Source organism: Pteropus alecto, unplaced genomic scaffold (assembly GCF_000325575.1).
Source record: "Pteropus alecto unplaced genomic scaffold, ASM32557v1 scaffold69, whole genome shotgun sequence".
Classification (NCBI taxonomy): Eukaryota; Metazoa; Chordata; class Mammalia; order Chiroptera; family Pteropodidae; genus Pteropus; species Pteropus alecto.
In genome coordinates, this window is record NW_006494610.1 from 6,858,085 (window position 1) to 6,872,767 (window position 14,683).

Consider the following 14,683-nt stretch of genomic DNA (forward strand, 5'->3'; position numbering starts at 1 on the left):
TTCATTGTTCCCTTATCTTAATTTCTTGACTGCAGTCTTCACTTGAATTGATGAGTAAACCAAGGTAAGCAAAATCTTTAACAATTTTAATGTTCTCATCCTCTGTGGTAAAGTCGTGTATATCTTCTGTAGTCAGGATTTTTGTCTTCTTGATATTCACATGCAGTCCTGCTTTGGTACTTTCTTTCACTTTCATCAGAAGTCATCTTAAATTATTGCTACTTTCTGCCAGTAAGGTGGTATCATCCTCATATCTGCAATATGAAGATATTTCTTCCACTAATTTTCAGTCTTTCTTTCTGAGTCTACCCCAGTTTTTAATTTGACAAGTTCTGCATACAGATTAAACAAATAGGGAGTTAAATATACCTTTGTCTGCCAACTTTGCCTATAAGAAACCATTCTGTCTCTTCATATTGTATCTTGATAGTGGCTTCCTGTCCACAATACAGGTTATACATTAGGACAGTCAAGTGCTGAGGCATGCCCATTCCTTTCAGAGTAACCCACAGCTTTTCATGATCCACTCAGTCAAAGGCTTTACTGTAGTCTTTAAAACATGGACTAAATGTCTTCTGAAATTCTTTGGCATAATCCAGTAGCCAGCAAATGTTCTTAATTAAGTCTAGAGCGCCTCTTTGTTTTCTGAATCCAGCTTGAATATCCAGCATTTCGTGCTCTATATAAAGTAGAAGACATTGTTGTATCACCTTGAGCATCACTTTATTTGCATGGGAAATTAGAGCAATGGCTCTATAGTTGCTGTACTCCTTGACATCTCTTTTCTTGAAAATTGGGAAGTATATTGAATGTTTCCAGTCTGTGGGTCATTGTTTTGTTTTCCATATTCGTTGACATATTCTTGTTAAGATTTTGACAAATTTGGTCTCTGCGAATTGAAATAATTCTATTGGTATGCGAGCAAAACTGGTTATTTATTTCTTCCTAATACTTTCAGGGCAGCTTTCATTTTGTTTTCTAGAATTACAGTTTCTTCTTTATAGGAATCTTCTTCAAAGGTATCTGTCATCCTTTTCTCTCTTCTGTATAGATTTTCAGTATACTGTTTCCACCTTTCTTTTATTTTTTCCTAGTCGGATAACATGATTCCTTTTTGGTCATTTAGCATTCCAAGTTTAGGTTGAATTTCCTTTTTATTTCATGAACCTTCTAGTAGATATCTCTTGATTTTTCTTTTATGTTGTTTTTTTCCTATCTCCCTACATTGACTATTGCAATAGTTCTCTTTTTCTCTGTGTGGTAGTTGTTGAAAAACTGTATTCAACATTCTAACTCTGCTTTTGTCAACGTTTACTTTTGCTTCTCACCTGTCTTCAACAATGTTAGTGTTTCTTCTGTCATTATCTCAATTTTTCTTTCCTTATTACTTCTGGCATTGTCTTTTCACATTCTCCCCTAATAATAGTTACAGGTTCAGTCCACCTGTTTGTCTGGTTCTTGGTCAGTTAAGTTTAACAATGCAAATCTGTTTTTTATGATGGACTTTAAATCCATCATGAATGTTATTTATGTTATATTTTGACACTACAATTCTTTTAGTGCTCTAATGTTTGATAGTAACAGTTCATAGTCAGTACCACAATCTGCTCCTGGTCTTGTTTTGGCAGAGGGAATACAGCTTTCCATCTCCTGCTTTCAATTACATAGTCTATTTGATTTCTGTATTGGCCATCTGGTGAAGTTCTCATATACAGTCATCTGTTCAGTTGTTTAAAGCATGTGTTTGTGATGGACAAGTTTTGCTTCATAGAAATCTACAAGCTGATCTCCTGCTTTATTTCTAACCCCAAGTCTAAATTTTCCAATGACATATGATTCTTGTTTATTTTCTACTTTTGTGTTCCACTCACCTATAATTATTAACATGTATTGTTTTAGTGTGTGTTCAATTTCTTCTTTAATACTTACATAAAAGCTTTTAATTTTATCTCCTTTAGACTCTGTAGTTGGAGCATAGACTTGAGTGATGGTTATGTTAACAGGTTTTCCTAGAAGTCTGACTGATATTACTTGGTCAAACCTTAACATAGTAGCCCTTAACTGCCTGTGTTACATTTTGCCTCAGTCTTAAAATCACTCCATTTCTATAAAAGAATTACTGCTATTGTTTTCAAGAAATGCATATTGAAATAACAATCAGTTAACAGTTTATAATAATATCTACCATTTATTATGTGCATGCCGTGGACTAGTATTTTATGTAAGTGCTATCATATAGAAAAATATTTTCTATATCATATAGAAAAATATTTTCTATATCATATTCTATATCATCATATAGAAAAATATTTTCTATATCATATAGAAAAATATTACATATTGAAAATAATTGAATACACGCACACATTAGAGCACTAAAAGAATTATAGTGTCTCTTGATACACACACACACACACACACACACACATATATATATATATATATATATCTCCAGAGGAAAACCAAGTAAACAGAGGTAGATATAAATCTAGAGATCTTGAATCAATTCCATATTAGAACACATACTTCTCAAGTAGTTCATAATTTTTAAAAAAAGCAATCTATATATTTTTTATTTTATAACAAGTGACAATAAACATTTTTATGCTGAAGCTGTGTACTACCACTAAATCAAACCTGTGCTACATTTATCATGGCATTTTGGTTGCCAGTCTCCATAAACAATTAGATTATTTGAGGTATAATGAATAAATGTGTGAATAAATATATGTACAGCTTAATTTAATATACTAAAATGAGTTTTGTTTAGAATATTTATCTTCTGAATGCGTGTCATTTGCTTATGTCCTCTTTTCTAGGTTTTCAAGAAAAATAACCCCAACTAAAAAATTTCAATCATTAGATTTTCAAATAAAAATCATTAGTTACCTATGAGAGTCATACGGCACTTCTCAATGCCTTTGGATGGCCACTATAAAAATTTGGCTATTTATGTGTGAGAACATTCTGAATAATTTTGTCCATTAAAGTAATTCATGAGAGTAATTTGTAGAAATCATATTCTTTCATAAGCAAAGACAACTTGGTAAGCTAACTTCTAAAAAATGTGATGCTCTTAATTGTTTATTGAGGTGAACATGTAGAATGATTTTGGGGTGGTGCTGAGCCAAATCCCTCAAATATTAATTCCAACATCTAACACATTATCGTTAGAAATCTATTTATCTGAGTAGTAAAGAATTCCCCATAGCAACCTATTAAAGTCTGTATATTCCTAACCTAGATCTAATTTTGAACTTTTAGGGGGAAAAAACTTTACTCGTGTATGAAGAATCACAGAGAGATCAAGAGGGGTATTTTTACAAAGGACCTCAAAATTTAGACCTCTAATGTAATTTTCAAGTACAAGTTAGTTTGTATTTTTATTTGTGTGTATTTCAGAACATAATATTTTCATGTCAAATTTAAAAAATATCACTGATAATCTTACTGGGAACATTTCTTCATTTCTTATATATCAGGAATATTAAAAAAATGTAAATTGTCTGAGTCTCTCTTCAGTACCAGTAAGCCTTGCATTTATTGATTTAGCCATACATATAAGGCAAGGCTATGAGGGCTGGAGACTGTTCAGGAGACAAGCTCCCCCCTCACCCGCCACTCCCCGAGCAAGCTATTTTCTCAAATGCTTACTCTTTCTGCAAGTAGCCAATGTGAGGAACATTTTAAATCATTTTCGCTGAAAAATCTAACATTCTAGAAAATTGAAACTTCAGGATACATTTCAAAAGGCAAAAACTTCTAACATTTTAGTTGTTCCCTTGGTGTTTAATTAATAATTCATAAATTATCCCCATTTCTTTGAAGCACCTCAAAGACTGGTCTGGTCTTACCTGGTAAGAACTGTTAGCCAGAAAAGAAGGCTGAGACAATAACCCAGAGAGGGTCCTGCTGACTCCACAGTGAGCCATTTCTTGTGAATTAGGGCTTTACAACTAAAAATAACCCCCAAAAGGCAAGGTGAAAGAAAATAGCAAAGAGGCTATACCTGTAACATAGGTTTTCTAGGAATAACTTATCAGAGAGAATGGACTGTCTAAAGAATGTGAGACCAAATCATCAGGTAAACAGTCATATATTAAGATGTTCAATAATGTAGAAAAGTCAGTGAGGGATTAGTTATATACTGCTGTGTAACAAAATTACTCCAAAACTTACTTAAAAAAATAAAAATAGAAAGGGAAACAAAACAAACCTGGGATGTTTGCTTTTCTCTCCAAGCATCCAAGAATACATGTGCATCAACAGTGCAACCCAGCATGTTCCATCTACAGGCATAACTATCATGTGATTCCACCTGTGTACAATAAATTGATATCTCTCCATCCGAAGGCCTGCCAGATCCTGAGTGACTAACATATCTATGTGGATAATGATCGAATACCTAGTTCTATATTTCTTTATCTTCTTAAAGTCCATCTCCAGTGATCATTACTTCTGAATACTCTTCTGAGGAGATTTGTGATGAATATGAATATTCTTCTTAAATTCTAGATATGTTGAATAAAGCAGTTGTCAGTCTAGAAAAAAAAAATCCCTATATATTATGGGCATTATACTGAGCCATATCAAAAGATCATGTGAACAGTGTATACTTTATTTCATTTACTAGAATATAGCCATCTGATTTAAAATCAGGAAAAGAAAAAGCAGTAAGAAAGGAAGAGAAAGAGAGAGAGAGCGAGGGTGGGAAGGAAGAAGGAGAGCGATGTATACATACACACACGCATATCCATACACATACAAAAAATGCTCAATTTTTGCTTTGTAAAATACACAGATTTTAAGAAAGAAAAGAAATTAATGTTGTTGGGATGTTTCAGAATATATAAGGCAATAAACGTTGCACAGAGTGACATCTCTAATGCTTTTATCTAGTGAGGTAGAAACTAGTTTTCTGCTTGGCTGCTCAGCCCAAAAGCAATGACTTTCAGCAAGAAAACAAAACAAACTGGGACAAGGAGCACATTAAGGAAAAGCTTAAAGATGTCTGATGAAATATTGAGTTCTATTTTCACAATATTAATTGGAGAACATTCTTGTCTATATTACTAGACTAAGAACTATGTGTGACTTTTAACTATGTTCTGTTACTTTGTTTTTATTCTATTAATAGGGTCATGTAACTGAGTTTTTCACTTTTTTTCATTACTAGAATATTAAAACAGGAAAACTACTTTTTAAAACCATTAAAAAAAATACATTCACAAATGGTAAATTCTCACATGGCAATAATAGAAAGTCAAGACTGTTTATTGGTAAAGGTGTCTATAATTCTTTAATATTCAATGATATTCTCATAGCAATGATGATGCTGCTTATTTAGAGTTTTGATTCCTGGAAATAGTCATTACATTATTCCACAGTCTCTAGTTGAAGAAATTTGATGGCTTTATTTTTTATGTGCCAGGCTCTGTGCATATTGTAATTCCTAATGGATTTTAAATGTTTTATCAGTTTTTAAAGTGTTTTTTCATGAATGATATTATTTAGAATTTCTTTATTCACAGGTCACACTTCTGTTTCCTTTCATGTTTCTTGTATATCTTAAAACAGTAGGAATTATTGAACCCTGGTACTAAACATTTCATACTCTTCATCTCTATGTGAGGGAGAGGGTGGGATGGTAAACATGGGTCCGTTTTAGAAACACATTATTAATGATACACTACATAGGATAGAGTGCTGAATGTTTTTGTATTCAACTACTATTTAGTCTCAAAACTATTGCTATTGGGAGTGGGGAAGACCCCTTGAAGGCAAATTAATATTTACATAGATATTTCAGTCAATTTACAAGAAAGAACATATAAAGGCATATTTCCCAAATTACAGCCTTATGTTTGCCTTACAGCTTCATCATCATATTTCACTCTAACTTCCCAAAGTTAAAGGAATGTGCTAACCTATGTTCATATATTTTAAAGTGCCATCTTGTTTGGAGAAGAAAAACACTAGACATTTACCTACCTCCCTAGTTCTTAAAAGGCATAGCTCTTTATAGATGACATTTACACCCCAAGAAGAAGAAAAAATGGCCGGATACAGAGCAGAGAAAATAAATTCAGAAAGCCAGATACTATATATGAGTATTCTTCTTACCAAGACAAAAACTTACTCTCATATTCAAAGTAAATGAAGGCTCTGGATAAGGAGAGTTCGAATAGGGTGAGACAAATGACCCTGAGAGCAGTTTCTATCCCCCAGTTCTATATATTATACTGCATAATTAAAGAGCAGGTACCATGTCTTACTCATTATTATAATCTCAGTATTTAGTACTGTGAACAATATGAGAGTGTCTCTTTTAGTTAAAACTGTTCTCAACTTTAAAAAAAAGTTTTCATTGATCAGATAAATGTTTTTGTTTTCTTTTTGTTTATACTATTCTAATGATTTTTTCTTAGAATATTTTTAACATGGCAAGAATTTCTTGATTTAAAATTGATCTTAGCTATCCAACTAATCTCCATAAGTGATTCTGGTGTTTAATTTCTCAAACTAAATAATTGTCCTGTCTCCTTAAGGTTATAATCTCTTTTTAATTATACCATTGATCCTTCTTTTGAACTTAGAGTAACAGTCAACCTTTAACAAAGAACTAGCATTTACATAAATTTTCAATCAGTCTAGCAATTCCTTACCCTCTGATTTTTCCTTAGTTATTACAGCTGAGGAAAATTTCCCAATTTTCCTCAGATTAGACTAGAAAGATTAATTTCCTGCACTGAATGGAGTAATTCTCATAGTTGTAAGCATGCATTCTTTTTTCTTTTTTTCTTCTTGTTCTCTAATAAAACTATATTTTAAAAAGCCTGGTTGACTATCTCTTGAATATTAGTACATATTAATCTAGTAGGTAAGAATCATTCTGCTTAATAAAGGGATTAGTTTTAGGATCAAGGCAAAATCATTTAATACATTCCTATCTTTATTAATTTACTCAGATTGTTACCATAGCCTCAAATGTCTCTTTTTCTTGCATACTTTATCCTGAGTTCTCTTTTTCAAGACAGCATTCAAGTCTCAGTTTCTCTAAGAAGCCTGCCTTTTCCATTAAGACTAAGACACTTGGATATACAAGTACTAGCATTCTCTTCATCAATAGATATATTAAATAACAGTAGATCAATGATATCTTCATGAGGACATCATCTTGTATATCCTCCTACAACCAGTGACTGTATTGGCTCACTTTCCCCTGGTGATTTTGGACAATGCATAGTGACATATTTGATTTACATTAATGGGAAAGGATATGCTGATATCATCTAATAAGTAGACGCCAGAGTTGCCACTAAACATCCTACAATATACTACCACCCCCAACATAGAATTGCCTGGTCAAAAATGTCATTAGTGACCAGGTTGAGAAACATTAATTGATTACTTATATTAATGCTGGGCCATGAAGAGCCATGGTCTACATGCAGATCCCTGACAAATTATATGACCACTTTTCATTCTGATGGCCAAAGCCATGTTGGTGACTATGCCATGGGACAATGTAAAATGCTTTGCTGAAGCTCTGAGAGATTGTATCTGTTGTTTCTGTGTTATCTGCATGAATGGCCCTATTATTTTTGAAGAAAGTTAAATGGGGCTGTCACAGTTTTCTCTTTGACAAAGCCACACTGCTTGCTGCTCAGTACACTGTCTTACAAGTCAATTGCCAATGATTTCACATTTACAGTTTCATGGTTTGCCCATGTATTTCACATGGTATTGGAGTTCATTTGACCCGTATGTAGTAACCAGTGTTGCCTTTTCCATCTGTAAAAATCGGAAATGGATGGAGATTTTTATATATGTATGCAGCTTTCAAGGTGTTTTTTTCTTTACATAATTTATTTGTCCTTTCAGTTTCTCTCTTTCTATTTGCAGAGAACACTCTCTGGATGTTTCCATCTCACGAGGATAAAGTGCATCACTAGGATAAAGTGAAACCAGATAATTCTTGGTGTTTCTTTGAAAGATTTTATTTCATACTGTTCCCTCTACATAGAAAATATTCTTCTATTTAAGTTCCATCCATTCTTCAAGACCCAGACTTACTGTTGTCTTAATTCATCTTTCCTTCCTTAAACTAAAAGTAAACCCTTCTTATTCTGGTTACCAATATACTCCGTTTATATAATCCTCGAATTCACCTTCTGACTTGTTATATACATGATCTCTTAAGAGGTTATATGATATTTCTCTCTATGAAAGTATTTTATTTATCAGTAAATTTATATAGAATTATACTATTTGTAAGTGAATCCACATTTCCATTATCTAAAAGTAAAACGACTTCATAAAAATCTTTCCTGCTTAACTGAAAGACCAAGCTTAAAATTTCAAGATATTATCATTATGAATGTTGATTTCCAAAAGCAAGTATAGCTTTTGAATATATTTATAAATACATTCTTAAGTCTCTCTAGCAGTACGATGATTTAAAAGTATATATCTGATATTAACAAGAGCTATTTAGAAAAAGACTGAAGTAATTTTTTCATATAACATTCTAAAAAATATTTCTGATTTATGAGTTCATTGAGAACAGGGTTTAAGCTCATTTAATCTCATGCCTCTTAGCTCTGTGCCCTTAGTATGTAGAACAATGCATTTTAATACTTAGCTAATACTGGAGTAAATTAGTAAATTGAATTTTATCATATTTATTATATGTACCAATCAATAAATATTTTTGTCTAGCACCTATTTTTAGCTTCTTCAGCTATTTGGGAAAAATAGGTATCCTTCTTTTCGCATCCTTAGATTGAGTTTAGATTATTTTGGCAATGAGATAATACACATATATATATTTAAAGTCCTTAGGATAGTGTGTCCATTTTATACCTTAGCTACTATTATTTTTATTACTAGCCCTGACACCTCAGAACAAAGAGATATTCTTTTTTTCTTTTCTTTTTTTTTCTTTTTTCGCATATAAGATGCATGATACAAACTGACTCTCCTAAGAAGAATGTTGTTTAAAATAATTTTGGACAGCAAAACTTATCCTGGAGTGCATTTGCTTGTCATCACAATTACCTCCTAGGTATTGCAAATTGAAATTAGCTCTTCTTCCAGTCCCCCTTCAACCTCCATTCTATTGTTAGAATTTTCTGTTCCTTTCCCTTGGTCTGCTATTTGCTGTGTGAAAATAATTTATTTTTCTGTTCCTTTCCCTTGGTCTGCTATTTGCTGTGTGAAAATAATTTATTCAAGGTGTTTTTTTCTTTACATAATTTATTTGTCCTTTCAGTTTCTCTCTTTCTATTTGCAGAGAACACTCTCTGGATGTTTCCATCTCACGAGGATAAAGTGCATCACTAGGATAAAGTGAAACCAGATAATTCTTGGTGTTTCTTTGAAAGATTTTATTTCATACTGTTCCCTCTACATAGAAAATATTCTTCTATTTAAGTTCCATCCATTCTTCAAGACCCAGACTTACTGTTGTCTTAATTCATCTTTCCTTCCTTAAACTAAAAGTAAACCCTTCTTATTCTGGGTACCAATATACTCCGTTTATATAATCCTCGAATTCACCTTCTGACTTGTTATATACATGATCTCTTAAGAGGTTATATGATATTTCTCTCTATGAAAGTATTTTATTTATCAGTAAATTTATATAGAATTATACTATTTGTAAGTGAATCCACATTTCCATTATCTAAAAGTAAAACGACTTCATAAAAATCTTTCCTGCTTAACTGAAAGACCAAGCTTAAAATTTCAAGATATTATCATTATGAATGTTGATTTCCAAAAGCAAGTATAGCTTTTGAATATATTTATAAATACATTCTTAAGTCTCTCTAGCAGTACGATGATTTAAAAGTATATATCTGATATTAACAAGAGCTATTTAGAAAAAGACTGAAGTAATTTTTTCATATAACATTCTAAAAAATATTTCTGATTTATGAGTTCATTGAGAACAGGGTTTAAGCTCATTTAATCTCATGCCTCTTAGCTCTGTGCCCTTAGTATGTAGAACAATGCATTTTAATACTTAGCTAATACTGGAGTAAATTAGTAAATTGAATTTTATCATATTTATTATATGTACCAATCAATAAATATTTTTGTCTAGCACCTATTTTTAGCTTCTTCAGCTATTTGGGAAAAATAGGTATCCTTCTTTTCGCATCCTTAGATTGAGTTTAGATTATTTTGGCAAAGAGATAATACACATATATATATTTAAAGTCCTTAGGATAGTGTGTCCATTTTATACCTTAGCTACTATTATTTTTATTACTAGCCCTGACACCTCAGAACAAAGAGATATTCTTTTTTTCTTTTCTTTTTTTTTCTTTTTTCGCATATAAGATGCATGATACAAACTGACTCTCCTAAGAAGAATGTTGTTTAAAATAATTTTGGACAGCAAAACTTATCCTGGAGTGCATTTGCTTGTCATCACAATTACCTCCTAGGTATTGCAAATTGAAATTAGCTCTTCTTCCAGTCCCCCTTCAACCTCCATTCTATTGTTAGAATTTTCTGTTCCTTTCCCTTGGTCTGCTATTTGCTGTGTGAAAATAATTTATTTTTCTGTTCCTTTCCCTTGGTCTGCTATTTGCTGTGTGAAAATAATTTAAATTTATATAAACAGTTATTTAGTACAGTAATTTTTTTTTAGATTAAGGGCACCAGATCTGTTTAAAAACAACTTTTACAAAGCTAGTCCTCAAGAAAAGGCTTATCGAACACCAAGATATTTTTAGATTCTCGTCATCTCTAATCATAGCCTCCAACTACATCACCTTTAATCATGACGAGCTTTCTTTTATGTATGTTTTCTAAGCAATTGTATTGGGGTTTTTCTTTGATTCTATATTCTTATATTATAATGATCAGATTAGAATTAAATACTCAGTTTAGAAGTTATTTATGGTCTTGCAGTTCTTTTAAAATTATAAATTGCCATCACTTTAAATTCTCTATTATATTTCTGTCTGTCCTCTGGGACAATAACTAATTTAGACTCTTTACTTATTTTAACTCATTTACTCCTTAAAGAAGCCAATAATGTAAGAATAAATATTAACCTCCTTTTACATATAAGAAAACTGAGACCCAGGGAGTTTAAGAAACTTGCTAACAGATTCACAGCTAATAAAAAGATAGAGCCAGAATTAAAACTCTGTAGTCTGGCCTGGGAGAGTAAACTTTCAATCACTGTTACACTTCCTTTCATTTGAAAGAAATATGACTGAGACCTTGACAAATTTCTAAGCTTGTGACTACTTCTGTAGTCAGAGTAAAAGCTATTAAGTTGCCAAGTAGAGAAGGGCAAAGCTATTTCAATTCGTGGAGACTTAGTCGTGAGCTAGGCTAACTCGATAAGTATATAGCTTCTACCAACCAGTTTTGTCTCTTGCTTCTATGACACACATCCATGGCACACAAAATATTAATTAACTCAAGTTATGATGTATGATTAAATATCTGTAACTTTAGAGGATAATTAGAAATCCCCAGTACCTGGAATACTTCTTAGTACTTTATTGATTTTTTTTAATTTTTATTTTTTCAATTAGAGCTGATATTCAATATGATTTTTATTAGTTTTAGGTGTATAACATAGTGGTTAGATATTTATATAATTTACGAAATCATCCCCCCAATTGGTCTAGTGCTCACCTAGCATTATAATTGATTATTACAATATTATTTACTATATTCCCTATGCTGTACTTCTCATCCCCATGACTATTTTGTAACTACCAATTTGTACTTCCCTTCAACCTAGTACTTTATTTTAAAAAAGGAGTTTTTTGTTTGTTTGACTAAGCCTACTGTCTCAAATGAGGACTCTAAACTATTAATCATAAAGTTAAATTAGGAACTAATTCATGAGTGTATGAGTAATAAATAATAAACATTGATAGCAATTTCTAGTTCACTTTATTAACATTACTCTAATGCAATAAATACTTTTTTTGTTATTCCTCACGGTTTTATTTTTCGAGTGCTTCCATTTATTCTCTCATTCCAATCAGTGAATCTGGGAAATTCGCTTCTTAATTTAGAACCTTTAAAATGAATCACAACAAGTTTTTATTTTACCCTTTGATTTTCTCATTCTTTCATTTAACAAATATGTGTGCCTATTTAACAGACGCCTTCAGTATTTTTAAAAATTAATTTTTTAATGTATGTGTCCACCCTAAAATTTTCTTTTTATTCTATTTGCTCCATTCTATAGTTACAATCACTGTTTTGTGTGTTTTCTCTCTGCCAGGATCAGCATTTAGTGTTACATTAATTGGTGGGTATTTTTAATCCTCATTTGGCGAGATAAACAATTCTTACTCTGAAATGTCTCCATATTATGTAATACCAGAACACTTTCCGGGTAACACAGTTAAATCTTGTTTTGTCAAACTATTTCACAGCCACAATCATGCAGTATACATGAACATTTTAAATTTTAGAATTCTCATGCATATACTAGATATACCAAATGGAAGTCAAGGAAAAAGAAACAGTAATTTAAGACTCCCATTGAACACTATTATATTCAAGAAACTGACAAGATTATTATGGAAATTTTTTTAAATAGAAGACATATGCCTATATTAATATTTTAGAGAATTATTAAGAAAATTATTAAATTTTAGTTATTTTTTGCAAATACACTTAAAGATGTAGAATGTGAATTTATCAAAAAATCTATCTTTTTCTGTATAAATAAGGGGATTTGCAAGGGAATAATATTTAATAGGTGCCTATAATATGAACCAAATATTTTACATAGTTGTCTCATTTGATCTTCATGATAACCATATGATCTAATTGGGAGTATTAAATAAAAATGAATGGATCTTGAGATTACTATGCTAAGTGAAATAAATCAGACAGAAAAAGTTGAGAACTACATGATTTCATTTATATGTGGGATGTACAACTGAAAGCAGCAAACATGACAAACATAGACTCTTGGATGTGGACAGTGATTAGTGGTAACCAAAAGGATGGTGGCGATGGAGGAGGTAGGTAGCAATAAATGGGGGTCAATTATATGGTTACAGAGGAAATTTAACTGGAGGGTGAACACACAATGCAATATATATATATGGTGTATTATTGAATTGAACACATGAGACATATAAGATTTTATTAACCAATGTCACCCCAATAATTTTAATAATTTTTTTTAAAGTTGTAGGAGAAATTGTGGAATATTTATTCCTGAATGCAAAACATTACATGTCAAAATTTGTGAGACGTGGCTTAAAACAAAGAGACATTTTTATTTGAAGTATATCATTCAACTAAAGTAGCTATAAAAAAAAAAAACAAGCAGTAAGGAAATAATAAAGATAAGTGCAAAAAAAAAAAAAAAAGAATTGAGGAAGAAAGAGAATAAATAATATGCCAAACACCTGCTTTTGATGCTCCAGTTTTCCATATTCCTAGAGATTTCTCTGCAAGGAGGAACAATCTATAATTTCAAAATTACCATATTTTAAACTCACAATATTTATTCATTATGAATTTGCATCCAAATATTTTAAATGTCACAAATACACATAAACCTCAATTGATCTTTAGGCTACTCCTTTTGATTATGATTTGTATTCAAGAAACAATTAGGATAGATAAAGGGAGCAGAAAAGTCATAACAGAAAGCAGATAGGAAAAAAAAAAAAAAAAAACCCAAGGGAATAGATTTGGAAATATAAAAGAATGAAAGCACAGGGTCTTGGAAAAATACTATCTAATTATTTAGACATAATTCTCATATACTTTCTATTATTTTTCTGCCCTCAATATTTGGTGATTGAGAAAAAGTGGAAAGCTAGAGTCTTTGGATTATTAATAAGAAAAAATTTTGTAAAGAATAGAGTCTTTGGATTATTAATAAGAAAAAGAAAAACAATTTGGTAAAGAATATGCAACTAGAAGGCAGAAGACCTAAGATCTAGTTGTGACGATGCTACTAAATGCTTGGTTAACTTTGAGTACCTCAGTTTATTTAAACTATAAATAGTGAATATGTTCTCTCTTTCCTTTTGGTATTCTAAAATTGTATGATTCTCAAAACTAGTGATTCTTAGAATGCAAGTTTATGACAAATTAACCAAATAAAACTGAAAATATCTGACAACTCACCAATGGTATACTTTATCTAATTAAAGAAAAAGATTTTAATGAGTTTTCATTGAAGTTTCTTTTGCTTCATATAGAAATTCCTAAACCATTATGAAGAAGCTAAGGAATAATAAAGTTGAAAGAAAATAAAAAGCCCAAATAGTCACAAAAACATTGAAAGATTAAATTTAATAGGAAATTAGTTCAGATTACTATTTTTTGGGGGGGCGGGGTGGAGACATCAAAGGATTTGAGGATTTAATTTCAAAACATTTTATGACTAGAATAGAAATGACAGCCACTATATGGGGTGACCAAGCAGAAATGGGAAAATTGAAGCAAATGATTGAACTTAGTGGTAAATGAGCATCACCTTCAACAAATATGACTTAAATTTTATATAATTAACACAAATACTCTAGGAATTTATTCAGTAAATAATATTATGCATATTAAATAGGATGGAAAATGAGGTTTTAGAGTACCCCTAAGAGTCTGCCTAGCAATGAGTTCTGTGCTTGATTTCAAAATTCACTTCTAATGTTACAAAGTTATAATAATG

General features: G+C 31.2%; 1 protein-coding gene across 1 annotated transcript in view; it reads left to right on the top strand.

Annotated features, from left to right (window-relative positions):
• The window catches only part of PCLO (piccolo presynaptic cytomatrix protein), a 352,477-nt gene that overhangs the window by 190,624 nt on the left and 147,170 nt on the right, over window positions 1-14,683 (top strand).